Below are 16,769 nucleotides of genomic sequence, written 5' to 3' on the forward strand. Positions count from 1 at the left end.
ACTTTAAGAAAGTACTGTTATTAATATTGCAGTATTAGTAAACACTAATTATTTTACCAAACAAAAATCTATGAATTGAAGTTGATCACGGATGTTATTATTCGTACATTCTTTGATTTAATTGAAGCAGAAGTTAAAGTAAATCTATAATTCAGTGCAGTCGTTTTACATGAAAAACAAATAGTAAGAAAACGTCGTCTATTAAAAACACAACTTTCCGTGCTTATCAAATTTCTGGGTTGGATTACTTGGAATAACCGGATGACTCTTCTTCAGATGAAAGGCCCTTATTTAAGGCCCCTCGTGACTGCATTACGGAGGCGCTCGAACGTTATAAAGGGACTGAAAACGATAGGGTACTGTAACCTTATAAACGTAAGAATAATTAAAAAATCAATTATAATTATAGAAATATATGGTAAATTCTACAACTGCGTAAAGAATAAGAGGAAGGAATCGCTTTAATATTTATGTTAAGTCTAGTAATATGCATGACGCGTGTTATGTGCACACTAATCTGCTTACCTACCGTTATTACTGGATGTCCTAACAGGATTCTTATGGAATTTCAGAATAAAGATCCTTCCACATTCACCGGTAATAGGCAATCAAAGGGAAATTGCTTATTACCGGTGCCTATTGCCGACAAAAGACAAACCATAAGACGGGATGATCTTATTTAGGCGAGTTCTGTGGTAAACATAAGTAAATACCTTAGAGTCATTAAAAATAACTTTTGTTTTTCTCATCATCAATTTTGACAAAGGCCTTTAAGTTGATAACGAATGAATTCATACTTCCCAATGCATTTGGAGAACTCAAGTCATTTATCAAATATTTATCGGATGGCATACTCGTAAGATATCCTGCAGCTGTTCTTTTATCAGCTCACAGACTTCACGTAGTGCAAAAACGGACTCTTCATTCTAGAAATAGTGAAGCGATAGCACTAAAATGTTGTAAAGATTTGTCTCCCTTCTTAGGAATAGAAGATAATTTCCAAGCCGGATGAATACTAGTGGAAAACAGGAGTGTAAAAAGGCGACAAATCACCTGAACACGTAATACCTTTTGAACATGACTTACATCTGGTGAATAATAGAAATAAATTCTACTGGAAAACAGTTTTTCACATCGTTGACACAATAAGAAACAAGGATGTGGGATGTTTCTTCGTAATGAAAACGATTTAAGAAACCCTCTAGAAATGTTTCGATCTCTTTTAGATATCTTGTACGTGAAAAGATAATTCGCATAAATGAAGTAGTGAACTTTCTATAAGAATGTTCGAATTTAATTATAAGTAGCGGAGGATGCAAGTTCGAATCCCTCTGTGGGCATGGATGTTTGTGATTGTCTTTAGGCGGGAGATGAATTTCATCACCCAGGCCTGGAGGCTTGAAGAAATTCCATGTTTGATCTCTAGAGCAGGGCATCCGGACTATGTAAAAAAATAAATTAAAAATACAAAATATATGAAATTAATAATTAAAAAAAATTCATTCCGCCAGCAGTACTAATGTACTCGTATTGCAGTTTTACAAAAACACTTTTCTTGGATGAGAGTCACATAAAAAGAAATGAAGTAACTGATCACATGAGAGCCTCCTGGCTGCTAGTCATAATGGCCTAAGATTAAAGTTTAATCAGAAAATTGATAAGATTTTGTTTTGTGTACATCAAAAGAAGATTGTGCTCTTTTTTTAGCGTAAAAAATAAAATGGTTGTATTACCACCTTTACTAAAATTCTTTGAGATAGTTATGAGGACAGTGCACAAAAAAACTGCACTCCTGTGTGTTTTATGATGAGATCCAAATAAAGATAGAGTGGGGTAGGACTTTCTTAAATCTCAGTAATAACGTTTCAGATCATTGGATATCCACTTTTCGACGTGTCCTCACGTCAGCCGTCACCATGACGGGCAGTATAATAGCGGCAGTTAACTCTTCAAAGGCATCCGTGGAATTATTGTATTAAATTCTCACTGGCTGCTCATTACCTGCATCGATTGAGGATTGTTATTTCCGTCAGAAATTTAACCTTCATTTTCCACCATAACACTTCCCAAGCTCCACTGCTTATCTGTCTTGAATCATCTGCCTCTTCCGCATCGCTTATCCCAATAACCTAAATACAGAACTACATTCGATCCTGCCGACCTTCTTTTCAGTTTGGATATTAAAACAAACAGAAAGAGGTTACCGAAGCGGTAGATGAAAGAAAAGAGAAACACGGAATATTTAGTTCACTGATTGCCTACTAGTAGCAGAGAAAAACACAATGTTTCTGTTTATTGAAATACCGTGTTAGGGCTGAATGGCATGTGAATCAATCGGCATTCATTGTGCAACGCGTATGCACACCAGAATCGGTTCGTATTTTATCCTAAAGCAACGATAGAACCGTTAGTTACATAATAACGAAACATACACAGAAAACAAACGTGGAAATAATTGCGAGTGTTGTGACACCGTACGATAAATGTAATTTGTAGTTAGAACCAGATTTCTGTTGCGAATTCATGTGCATACATTCAAAATTATCATAGAAAAACGTCGACGTTTACCTATAAAGAAATTACATTTATAAGAACTGACTATAATCAGTCAGAAATTTAGTTTACATGTCTTATAGTTAATCGTATATATCGCTAATTCTCTCGTTTTCCCTTTATATCTGCAATTAATTCCACAAAGTACTCTCCACTGTCTCTTCTGGAGTTTCCTTCCACTTTTCTCCCAAATATTACACCTTTTTTTTTTTAGTTATGCCTTACTCATTTCATTACGCTTTTCTTTTTTCAAGGATTTTTTATATTGATTTGTATGGTTATGTCCTCACCGGATGGAAGAATTAATAATACCCCCCCCCCCCTCTTCTACAATGTACATTGACCTCGCGGGACAAGAATGGGAAAATGTACGCTCACTTCAGTCAGAACACTTCGGAAGGCATTCTTTATGGAGAAAACGGATAGGATTCAAAATTTCAAAATCCACTAAGTGCTTTTATATCTTAACTCTGGGTCACAGAGTGAACTTAGTGGCTTGAACTATATTTACGATAATTTAAACGTTTGCCGAGCAAGATTTGATTAATATCTTTATGATGTTTTACGACCTAATAGTCTATCACAGTATGTTGTACTGTCAATTGCTGGGTTACCGAATTCGATTTCATTCAAAAGTTCTAAACGCGTGCGCGAACAAAGATCGACTAATGTTCTGAAATCTGCTGCAAAAGAGGCCTAAAATTCCTCTAATCATGAACTAGAATCGAACAATGATCAGACTAAGTTCAGTTTCAAATTTTCAGTATTTCTTGTTATGAGTTTTCACAAAGGCTGTCTTTTATGTTTAATTCTTCCTATTATACCTTCTGTGACTTATGTCACGTTATTTCATATACTTGCTTTCCATTTTTTTATTTTTTTTTACTAATGCTTATTTTTACTGTTCGTTCTGTGCGCGCGCACATAACATCCTCTTAAAGTGATTTCATAATCCGAATTGCTACTTATTAGTCTCCACTTTTTGATGACATCCAATCATCGGTTATGAGAGAAAAAAAAAAAAGAAGTAAATAAAATAAAAAATAAAACGAATAAGACGTATAAACGCTATTCTGAAGAAAGAAATATATTCAAGTATGCATTTTAATCAAATACTCATTTTATCTTTATTTGTAGATATTAAAAAGCCGTAAAAAACAGAAGCCTATTGGCTCTTTATATTTAAGTAATTTAATGGTTGCACCTTTTTGACAACTCGTATAGCAAAGTTCTTTTCGCTATACCCTTTGGTATTAATTTGGTCTAGCTACTCACTGATGAAGCCTCAAAAAAGGCTGAAACCGGTCTGGGTAGTGACCTCCCACCATGATGTAATAACAGCATACATTTCCTAGGAAATGTGTTTTTACATTATGGGAAATACCAAGAATAGCGATCAGAACTTTACCACCTTTGCTGCGAGTTGCCCGAGATTGTACTACGTACTAGGACTACTTGCATTAGCTCACGCTAGTAATCGCCGATACTTTTATAAGTTTATTATACTATATTCGAAACTCTGATTCCAATCTTTGAGTTTCTTATTCGGTTTTAAAACAATGTGGGATTTAATATCCCCTTAATTTAAATAAAATACGTTACAATATTTCTATAGAAGTCCATATATTTAAATTTTACTGACATAACACACACACCAGTATCAGCATAATCACAATAAGTCATTGCACCATATACGGTTTATACCTGTTTTACAAGGAACTTACCTTGAGAATTAATGGCGACATCTACATCCGTTTTGAGGATTGTTGTAAAGAAGTTACATCGATGAGGCTTCAAGCATGGTATCCGTATAATGTCTGTCAAAAAGGGAATTTTATTATCACATAAGCGCGCGCTCTTCCACGTCACTAAAATTCCATCTTTCCACGACAGTTAAAAATGCTAGACTCAACTAAATAGCTTTCGTAGGAAATAGAATAAAAATTTAGTGAATATCCAAAGGCGGGATTTAGGTCAACAGAACAACACGTTTGAAGCGCGGAGCGTGCGAACGCAAAACTGTTGCTATTGTGACTCCACTCTTGCATACGTTGCACATCGAGGTAATGTCACACATTTCACCTACTTTTCCGATATTAACGTCCACAATTGCACGGTGATTTGTTATTATTGCTACTACGATAATTTCTCCCAGTTTCAATTACCGAAAGACTTGCATTTAAAAACAATAGCAGGCATATGCACAATACGGAAGTTAACCAAATATTGAGTTGAGCGTGTCTCGCGCTGTGACGTGATTTCACGTACCAGTTGATTTATCATCTGCTGTTTGGATTGCTATATAATCTCCTGAAATTTAATCTTATGAACAATCACCAGTGGAAAATGAAAATAAACATCGGGAAAGTTAAATAAAAACAGGAAATATTTTATTTTAGATGCGAATCAAATGTCAAACTAGCGCAAACAACTTGAAAACATTGTAAATTCCGAGTTTCATATGATAAATTGACCAGAGAGAAGTAGACAGACAAACGGTAAGTGTGCATAATCTTCCTCTATTATATATTCAAGTTCTGTTCTATAACTAGCTGAGATTTGTAAACACAAGCCATTTCTCATTCATTTTAATCTGTTATATAAATGCGAATCAAAACAAAATGTAATGCATTAGCGATTACGACCGTTGGACCTAATTTTTTTAAATTAAATTTATGTAATATTTAAATTAAGTGTACTTCTGATAATGGTCACCCTCGTAACAAAGTTACCGTAGCGAAAAGCTCAAATATAGTTCTTCCTTTTTTTTTTTTCTTCTGTTGCCAAAGCTGTGTTACTGGGACAGAAGATGTAATGTAATATTTGTCACGCTTCATGAATGATGTTACACGCTAGTAAAAGTTCGTGAATGGGTTGCCTTGCTCTGCACTTGTTATTTAACCATCGGTTATTTAACCCTTCATCGATATGGCCTTCTTTTTTGATCCAATTGGAGAAAGAAGTTTATTAAATTAGGTCAAGGTACCGCCGTCACGCAAGTATTAATGATTGGAAGCTAATGGTTGTGGATGAAGCAAATATATTGTGACTTAGTTACACAGATGCAGTGGCACGTAGTAAAATTTCAATATTCAATTTTACTATGATTGGCAGTAAGAGATTATTTCAGCTGGAATGGGGAAATTCGTAATCCAAACGGTTGCGGAAGGTAACATTTCCTTCCCTCTTCATGCTATACTTTTTCACAGTTGCAGGAATATGCAAGCAGGGAGATTACACGTTACTTGTATACGGCGAGGTGATGATTTAGATTTCGAGTATTTTGGAAGGACTGTTATTTAATTTCAATCCATCCTACACGTAAGTCTCCTTGATACTGTGAACATTTATATTATCAGATTCTTTACTTATGAATTTTGTTCTATTTTAAGAAGTAAAATCGAGACAACTTCCGGTTTTTTTTCCTTTGGTCATAAACTGATTTCTGACCCATCTCAATATTGTTTTATATAAAATAGCTAAGGGTTTGGCTCCCTGGAATTGGTTTCCCCTGAGATAGGGATGCTATCCCCGTAAAGCACCGCGCTTCCTACGGTGTCCGGAGTCTCCTGTCGACTCTTGAAAATCCGAGGGAGAGAGTGCGATTTTCGTGCTGGACCGTACCCATATCCGCAGCAGGTCTCAGGGTGAACAGCCTCTAGTCGATAGAATCTCCTCGGGCCTCTCCTGTCTGAGGATTGGATTTTTGCTAGCCTGGTTGGCCGAGTGGTTAGCGTATCCGCTCTCCAGCCGGCTGAGGGTTCGAATCCGGCCGTGGGCATGGATGTTTGCGATTGTCTGTGAAAATAGTGGTGGTGGTAGATGGCGCTGGTGTGGACGACGAAGGTTGCGGTTAGTGGAGTGGTGGAGATTGAAATTTGTGAAGTAGGTGCCATCCCTCGATGAGTGTTTGGACTACCTGGAGGTATTAATAATAATAATAATGATGGATAACCTCCTTCCAGCACCCATGCCATAATAGGAATCAGTCATGCTTTAGGTGCAAGTATTTGTCAGTGTTCGGTGACGAATACTCTGAAGACTTGAAGTGGCGTGGGAAGAAAAAAGGCGAAATTTGGTTTTCCTAGTTGAGTTCCCGGATTTTATTACCTTGATACGGCACTAAATGCGCTTTGATTTCCAGCCTTTTTGGAAATTCCCCTGCCACTAATTCTGACGAAAAATATTTTAATGCACTTCAGTGCTATATTTCTTTCAGCTGGTAAGTAACGCCGCATTTACAGAGGCATTCTTTCCGATCGCGATGTCACTTTCCTTGTTAATGCAGTCTTACTTGTAATCGATGGTGAAAGTGAGATAAGCTACTGCAAGAAAAACATGCGATGGTCTGTTATTGCTACACACGAAACTGAAAGATTGAGATTATAACTTGGTTACCACGATGCTTACAAGCCACATGAAAAATTACACTGTTTTTCATAGAAAACCCTTAAACAACAGCATTTTTTAATCTCATGGACGAAAAAAAAAGGCACTTAAGCGATTTTTTATCCGTTATAAGTGGAGTCGATTTTTAATCGACTCCACTTATAACGGATTTGTCACGAATATGTCTAGGCGATCACTTAATTGAATTTGACCGTATAGTTTCGAAATTGAAACTTACTTAAAAAAAAATGTTCGAGACGGTTAAGCTCATTGGGAGAAAAAAAATATCCTCATAAGTATAATTTTTTCTATGCTTTTTAAGGAGGAAACTGTCATCTTTTGATGAGGTCGGCTAACCAACACCGCTGATTAAGACAATCGTTTTGAACAGTTTACCCAACGAATGGATCGACGAATTATATTACATATCAGCTTCAGATATGTGTTACCGATCATTTAATTCCTTAAGAAATGGAAATATATAATTTTGCTTGAGAACTTAAACCCAGGTGCTACTGAGACATACTTTTACTTCAATTACACGCAAATTTGTTGTTACTGTTATTATTTATTATACAGGTATCTCCATGAAGTCAGACGACTCATCACGGGAGATTTATTATTCACACAATACCTATCAATTCTTCTTGAACTCTTTCACTGATGAAGCACTCACAACCACCTCTGGCAATTCCACTGTTCACCACCCTGCAAGCAAAAAATGTAGTTCTAAACACCCTCGTTTATCTTGTTAACCACACTCTTACGCAATTTCCAGGGGCAATCCATTTCTTTCCCTTTCTGCCATGTACTGAAAGCAGTCAGTGTCAATCCTATAAAATCCTTTTAATAACTTAAATGCTTTTATCTTACTACTCTATTACGCCTATCGGCTAGTTTTTGGAACCCGCAGACCTTCGACCTATTCTCATAGGGAGCATTCCCTATTCAGACCTTTCAGAAATGCACAAAATGGTTCACCCTCATGTAAGAAGTTCTAAATTCAAACAGTCATTTGAACAAAGTTTGTTCAGGCTAGTCTACTGATTCCAAGTTTGAAGGTGTAACACTTCCACGCACACACAATCGTCAATTTCACCCAAACATCACGCTTATAATCACGAAATAACTTACACCTTTGATTGCTTCTGGTATTTTAAGATTGTTCTGCTTTAAGGATAATCTGTTCTGAGATTCGCATCACTCCAACCATGTCATTTTCCCCTCTCTCTCACAAACACAAATATCACTGTTAGAAGAGGAAACTGTTCTTTATGCTTTCGCTAAGATCTACGAGTACTAACTACAGCCTTAAATAGGAAATTTTTAATTTAAAAAAAAAATCCTCGCGTTTCAAATCATTTACTTCACTGCATATGTGTATTGCAGTACACACACGCTTATGTCAGTGAGACTGGCTTTTTATTATTTTAAATAAAATTGAATGTTTTAAATATATATTTAAATACCTTTTAATATTCATTTAAAAGAATATTTTAAATAGATGAGATCTGATTACCAATAACACACTATACAACCTTTATAATTACCCAGAAACTACTACAAGTGTCAAATTAATGAACTCATGAGCTGTTTATTCTAAAACATACCAATTATATTTTCATATATTTAACAAAGTTTTTTTTTCCCTTTATCCTTTTTCTTTCTTCCCAGTATCAGTTTCTTTGCTTAGATGGAAATAAGTTCAGTGATAATTTTATATGAACCACCAGTCAAATCACTATCCCACTTAAAATAAGAAATTTCATTAAGTATTCCGTGAAAGTTGTGTACATCTTATAAAAGGTTTTCGCGTCCTAAATAGGATTTGGGTCTTTCCGGATAAATCACTAATCCACAGACTGCAATACGGTGCTCACTGATTATAGTAAATCCCAATTACCAGAAATCTCGTTTAAGTCCCAACTTTGTTTCCTTTTTCAGTTCTTTCTGAAATTTTATATATATATATATATATATATATATATATATATATATATATATATATATATATATATATATATTGTGTAAATACTGCAGTGAAATAGAATATATGCGCATATACATGCAGGGTTCTTTAAGACGATATTGCCTTATTTCAGATATTATTGCTTGAATTATTTAATTTTTCGAAATATCTGCCTTCTTATACATTTTCCGCTGGTCATCATAAGGCATGTTCTACTAATCTTGATCATTTCAAATGTGCACTGCGAATCCAAAATTCTTATATGCATTGTATAAAATCAGTCAAGGACTCGACCTCTGAAGTTTGGCAGCTCCTGGGATACAGAGAATATAGGCGAGCACGGGGTGATTTAGTTAGCTAGTCCCCCCCCCATTCCAACCAATAGGTTGTGGTTTCGAATTCCACCGTTGGCCAGGATATTTGGGAATGTTTTTAAATAGCAAATAATTTCATCGTCAATGTGAGACCACCCTACTAATTGGAGGCTTCAAAATGTTTGATCTCTAGAAGAGAATTCCAGGATTGTTTAACCTTACCACATTTAGCACCATGTGTGGCAGGTTATAAGTTTATTACTTAGTTCTTGGCCTATAAAGGATACTAAATGTGCTATAGGTTACAACCTTTTGCGAATGGGGTTGATATAAAAAAATGAAAATATAAAAAAATCACGTCTCAAAAATGACATTTTTCCCTCCTTTACAGATGCCTCTTCAGATGGTATCCTTTGATTAAATTATAATAGCCTTAAGTTGCTTAATCCCGCTTCCCCACACTCAAGATTTAAGCACAATCAAATAAAAAGGAATGAGGGATTCCCCTCTCCTCTGACATCTTAAGTCACATCGACTTTACGCAAATTCATTTTAGAGATTTTTTTTTTCAGAGTGCACAAACTGAACGTCTGAGTGCGATTAAAGAAATAGTACCGGGGGATGCAAGGCAGGAAATAGAAACCGAATCTCCTCAATCTAGTCATAATGACGCCCTTTCAGCAAGAATTTCATCTTGGGGAACAGGAAAAAGGCTCGGGGGAGGGGGCGAGGTCAGGCGTATGAGGATATCGTGTTTTTGTCAGCCAGGCACTGTTGAACACCGAGCGATGTGTGTGAGCAAAATTTATTGAGCGGAGGACGTACGACAGTCCTAAGAGCTCACAGACATCATGGATAGCTCGCCTACGATTTGCAAGGATAGCTTAATGCACATTTGCGGTGTTTTCCGGCATTGTGCTGTCGACCAGAACAATAATCGTCGTCAAGATGTTCGATCGTCCGTCCGTCCATCCTTAAAGCATTTGTACTAAAAAAAAATAAAAATAAAATAAAAATAAATTCTACTTTCGCTTATAGCATTATTACCAAACGCCTCTAAGCATTCGGTGAGTTTCTGCAGTTTCTTTGAGGTCGAAGCGAAATTTGATGCAAATTATTTGCTCCTTAAAACTCGCCGAACCACTAAAACGCACGGAACCCAAGAATGCAGCCTCTCAGCTTTTCGGTTGTTGGCATACTGATTCACAAAGGGTTCTGCTCACTCCCTATTGCTGCAATAGGGAGTGAGCATTTTCACATTCCGCGAACTTTTCAGTAGCACCTCGTAAATGGGATTTAAATGTAGGTGTCACTCGTGAAGACCAACTTTCCTGTCATTCAAAAATTACAGGATGATTTCGGGATATACCACTATGTATAAAATCGATATATCCAAAAATCATTTGGCATTTAATAGGTTGGCAGCAGTTTAGAAGGCTCTTTGAGAATTTTTAAAAGTATGGTATTTTGAATTATTACTTTTCCCCCTCTGAAATTCCCGCAACACAATACCACTACTACAAATATATCGACTAAAGCATTTATTATTGCTGCGTGTCCTTTAAAGTTAATTTCACTCAAACGGATTTGAGGAACACAACTCGTCCACGACTTTTGGCGTGCCAATAATTCGATTCAACAGCTTGTTACATCTGTTTTTACTAATTTATGTAAAGTAGGCATTAAAAATTGCTCCCAAACTTGGTCTGATATACAGTAGGATTAGTACTTCATCTTTCAGCACTTGATTCGCTGGTCCAAAGTACCTGAGGAATGCTTCTAAGTCTGGATAGGAAATCATTATGAAAATTCTTAAAGTATGCCCAGGATGATAGAAATGACATAAGGTATACTTGTTGGAATTTTTGCGGATCCCACCCACATGGATTTTTTTTCCAAGTTACTTCAGGTCTCCAGTAAACACGGTAGTGGTCTCATTCAGTAACACGCACTCACGTATTCGAACTCGTCCACCCATATCTGCAGTGGAATTCCACCGTATCTTACTGCAGGGACTGGAATTTAATAAATCCAGTGGCAGATGAATTTCATCGCCTTGTGAAACCCCAAAATTCGGTACTGCAAATCCCTCCCCCTACAAATTATTAAATTCCATCCCAGTGTGAAATTATCGCTTTGTATATTTTCGCCTAGTTTAACGAACGATCTGATGCAATGTTCTGAAAAACAATTAAGCTTGAAGAGAATTTGAATGGACCAAATTTTCGCAAATTTCCAATAGGGAATTACAAAACTGATCTAAATTCAATAGTGATAAGGAATTATTGATTCATTATACAAGAATGCTATTAAGAAATCCACCTTTTTATTGCTTGTTCTGCTTATAAGATTTTAAGAGATTCGAAATGTGATCGGGTCACAGCTGCTTGATGAATTATCTTCAATGAAGCCGATCGCTGTCGCATATTCTGAGATTTCAGACTTTTCCTTGCTGCAATTTTTTCAGCTCTTAAACTTTCAGTGCATTTCCTATTGTTTAACAAGTGCTGCTGTTCTTTTGTGCTATTTAAGTCATCGACTCAAGGAAGTATTCAGCTTTATGGTACCTGAAGCAAAAAATAAGGCAATTTATCCAAATTAAAATCGTCAATAAGGTTCTATTTTTGTCTTTGACAAATTCTTCGCGAAGAATATTCATAATGACTTACACAGGGCATAACTATTTGTAATTCATGCCGTGGGGGGGGGGGAGGATTTCTAGGAATTGTGACAAGTTTGTCGATTATAATTAAGTTTGATGGGTTGTTCTGTGAATGTGAAATAGTTTGCTATAATTGCTGTTGATTGTGAATTGTAATTTCTTGAATTATTATCTACGGCGTGTTTACAGATCCCGTTCTACAATGCAGCTTATCTTTTCTCTTAAGCTATGCTCTCCCCCCTGAACATCTAAGGGAGGGGGGGATGGAATGGAGTAGTTTTTTGTGTTTTGTTTTTATTACTATCTGATACCTCCAAGAACTCATCGCGGGAAAGGGACAGCTCCACTCTACATAAGTAACATTCTCCCTTAATTCATCTACCATCTACGAAGTATTTTTTTTTCTGTGAATTTGCAGCTCATTCCAAATAAGACGTCAAAAAGACATTACAAACAACAGTTTCTTCGAGTTTAATATGCGACTTCTGAAACGAAGCATACTTCCCTAAGGCTAGAAAAAAAATACACTAAATCATCCCGTTTTTAATACAAATTTATTTCGGTAATTTGTTTTCATTACTTTCAGTAACAATTTGCATTTTCATTCCATGTTGGGAATAATTTTATGAGAAAAAAAAACTTTTTAAATTTCTCAAAAATAAAAAATAAATATATATATTATATCCTGCTGTTCAGTCGTAAATCATAACATCAAGTACTGAAGAAATTACCAGAAGACAGAGCAGCAGCATTAAACTAAGAAACACCAGGACACGAACTATTAGGCATTATTATATGTAAGGAAACAAACGAACAAATTGTTGTAACAAAACTTGTTAATACAAATTGTTTCTTTACAACAGTTCACGTGATTTAAGAAATGTGTCTGACCATAAACAGGAGGGTAATGATTTAAATCTCTGATTTGAAGTTCGATTCCTGTTAGTGCAACTCCATTCACTTACCATTAGTTGGTTCCAATCTCCCACACCAAGAACCATAAAAATTAATCACATAAATGCACCGGAGTTAAATTTATTTCGTTTAATTCCATTGCATTTAAATTATTTCAAGCTAAGCAAGTTCTCCTAGCACAGTGGTAGTCTTACACCGGCCGATCAGAATCATCTACCACCTGAAAACGTTTACAAAATATCAATGCCACAGTGGGATTCGAATCCGTAATTTGTCGGTTAGAGAACGGAAATGCTATCCACTCCCTCGACTAGGCTTGCAGTTTGAGTTAATCCATTAGTTTCTCCAAGGAGAGCCTTCATTTGCGTAAATGAACACAGTCATTGGAGTGGTTCCTTTAACAAGAAATAAGGTATCGTTACAGAGGAAAAAAAATAGAGTAAATATGAAGATCTGGCTCGATTCACGTTATGACACAGTATATCAGAAGTCTGTTAGTTTGAACAAATAAATTCTCCTGCTGCAAGGTTAATGTCAATACGATCATCACATATACCTAAAAGTTTGGAGTTCATTCGATATTTTATCACACGTTATCGTGGTAAAATGTAAAGTATGACATTGCTCAACTTTCCTGATATTCTTTATATTAAAGTTATGTATATTATGCAATTCACTGAAGAGACATTGGAATATTATATAGCCCACTTCAGAGCTGCAAATGAATTATCACTATAACGAGCTGCATCACATTATTTGACAATCGTGTGTGTGTGCAGTGTAGTGCACCATTTTAATGGTGACCCCAACTCAGAGAATTCATGTTTTTGTAACACCAGTACAATGAATTTTTTACCCCATGGGTGATATTGAAAATTATATAACCGACTTAGAAGTATTGTCATTTATTCTTGAAGGATTGAGTAATATCAGTGATTTCTCCATAAGTTTTTTTTTATCTTCAGAATAATCTAAAGTAATGACTTTAAACAAAATTTGTCTAAAATTATAGTTTTATGTTATCAAGCAGCCAATTCGTATGCTAAATTGAAAACTTAGTATCTGAGTTTTCGAAGTTTTCCCTAAACGGTTTCCTTTTATTATATTATTACAATAATAACCAGCTATTTACCTTTCCTGAAGTACAATACTCATCGTTGTTGATATACGTCCCACGAACAATGCTGTTTGCACGACTCACCTCTTTGTAGTTTTCCCCCCCTCCATCGGATAAAAGAAAACCATTCTGTAGCAAATTACGACACGCAGACAAACGGTAAGCTCAATGAAAACAGTTCGCTTGGTGGCGCCACTAAACATGTATGCTTTAATCTGGTGTTAGCTACCTACTAGGATTTTTTTTTTTTTTTGTAATATCCATAAGTTACCCTCGGACTTAGCCGAGATTGTAAATTAATTTTTTCATAGGACTCACTTTATCACTGTTCCAACTTACTGGGCCGAATAAACGCAGAATTTCGCTAGGTCAAAGGAAACATCCCTGTTTACTAAAAGGAGGGCAGACATGTACCTTCAGGGGCTGAAACGGGGCTTTTCTAAAAGCACGTGACCACAGCACGCATCTCCAGTTTTTACCTGACAGTAAACATGTCGGAGTGTGCCGTGACGCTTTACAAGAGCACATGATTGGCTATTACAAGTGACTAAGAAATAATCAGCCAGCTTGCAAGGGTGTTCTCCCCTGGCTCACGAACACGCCGTCAGCGAGGGGTTAAAAAAAAGACAAAGCCTTGGTATATACAGTATATCATGTTATTTGTAATCCTGGCTGAGAAATCACGTCGACTTGTTTTGGTCATCATGATATCAGAATTCTTTTCATAATCTGAAACCCGGGGGGGGGGGAATATGGAAGACCATATTACATATCGTTGCGTATTCTTCATATCTTGAATTCGATTGCCTATAGAGAAACATAATCATATAATACCACTTGTTGATATAATCGTACTATTGTACAAGTGATAAAAAAGCTTGGAAATTTTGTATAACAGTTTCTGTTCTGGATTTATTTTCGACATCAATAGTTTTTCAGATAAGCATATACACACTCTAATAACAAATATTAGTTCTGTCTATGACAGAACAAGAAGTAAAATTTAAAAAAAATATATTACTGCTTCCTCTTGCAGTAAACAAGAGAAGCATATACAGGACTACAATATATATTTAGAAGATATCGAATCATACTAGATTTTTATCTTCTTTCTTATAGAAAGAAATAGTCAAGCAAGAAACCTCCTTTGGTTCTAAACGATAAAATTAAAACAAAATAGGATCTAAATTTAATTCTGTTAGAGATGAACATCCTCCATTCCAGATAATCTGCCTTCTCCATATGTTTCTGTACCGCTTGGGTTTCACTCATTTCTTCAGATATCATATTCTTTTTATATCATAAAAAGCTGTGCGTGTTCATATTTATCATTGCTGTAATATACTAGAATTTAATATTATTATTATTATTATTATTAGGGGCTACTCCATGGATTCCGTATACTGTTCAAGGGCGGCCCTAAACATCATGCCAAACTCTATCCAACATTTGCGCATGCTTTGCTTTGAACTCATGAAACCCACAACAGATTCTGGCAACCTATTTCACACATTCACTACTCTACAAGCAAAATACCTAGTTCTAACACTCTTACTAACTACACTCTTACTCAGTTTCCACGGATGACCTCTAGTTCTCCCACTACTACCACCACACCTGTTCTGAAAAATTTCCTCTGAATTAATCTTGTAAAAAACCCTCAGTAATTCGTATGCGTCAAACGATATCACCCTTTTTCTGCCTATTAATAGTTTGTGTAACCATAAATGGTATCATCCTTTTTCCGCCTACCTATCAACCAGTTTCTGTAACCCACAAATCTTCAACCTGTTCTTGTAAGGTTCATTCCATAAACCTGCTACCATCTTGGTCACTGGCCTCTGGATCCTCTTCACCTCTTCCTCATCGCCAAGAATTGGTCACGCATTTTACAAAATGCAAAATTCCTTACAGTACAACATAGAAAAAAAAAATAAAATAAAAATTTAAAACAAATTCTTCGTTTCAAAAATATTGACAATTATGTAAGGATTGTAGTAAACCAAAATAATGACATAACATAACATAACATCATTGGCCAGAAGGGTCAAGCAAGATGCTTTTATTCCCCGTTGTCTGATAAGGAGGATGAATTGAAGGAAAGATTTATGAGCTGAGAGCTCGCCCTGGGGGGCACGGAGATTAGTCATTGTTGCAAGTATTTAGGATGGCTTTTGGCCTCTTCTATTTGAAGAGGTCAGTCTCTTCATAGTTTGCTGCTTGTTTAACTAGATCGTTGGGGTGTGTAGAGATCTTTGAGAAAAATTTTTCTGCTGTAGTTAATAGGAAGGAGTAGATATAAGGGATGTTTGTATCTCTATGCAGTTGCACGTTCCTTACAAACCACGGTGCATCCAATATCATGCGTAAACACCTATTTTGCACTCTCTGCAGTCTGAGGATGTTGGAGTTGGATGTGTGGCTCCAGGCTGGAGAGGCATATGTCAACAGGTAGAGGAGCACTTTGATTCTGGTATTCAGTCTACTTTTTCTATTTATTAGAGGGTAAAGTTGTGCAATAGTTTTAGATGCTTTCGTACATAAGGCTTTGGTGTGTGAGTTGAACGTTAATATTTTGTCCAGAATTACTCCAATATATTTTGTTTCTGTTTGCCAGGAGATTTTGGTGTTGAAAAGATAAAGGTCCCCCATGGGAGTTGCCATTCTTCTGGTGAAAAGTATTGCTACACTCTTCTGGGGGTTCACTTGTAATCTCCATTTGGAGAACCAATGTTCTAGTTGTAGCAGGTTTTCTTGCAACTTTTTAGTGACAAGATGAGGTCGTAGAGATCTGGCAAGAACTGCTGTGTGGTCCGCATAAAGTGCTAAGATGGATGACATTGGGTTGTG

The 16,769-nt window shown here is 36.1% G+C and overlaps 1 protein-coding gene across 1 annotated transcript in view; it reads left to right on the plus strand.

The window, feature by feature from the left end:
* The window catches only part of LOC150093165 (trypsin-1-like), a 379,787-nt gene that overhangs the window by 128,119 nt on the left and 234,899 nt on the right, over positions 1-16,769 (plus strand). The window lies entirely within an intron of this gene.

Source organism: Typopeltis vanoorti, chromosome 24 (assembly GCF_054136105.1).
Source record: "Typopeltis vanoorti isolate ZY-2024b chromosome 24, IOZ_Tvanoo_1.0, whole genome shotgun sequence".
Lineage (NCBI taxonomy): Eukaryota > Metazoa > Arthropoda > Arachnida > Uropygi > Thelyphonidae > Typopeltis > Typopeltis vanoorti.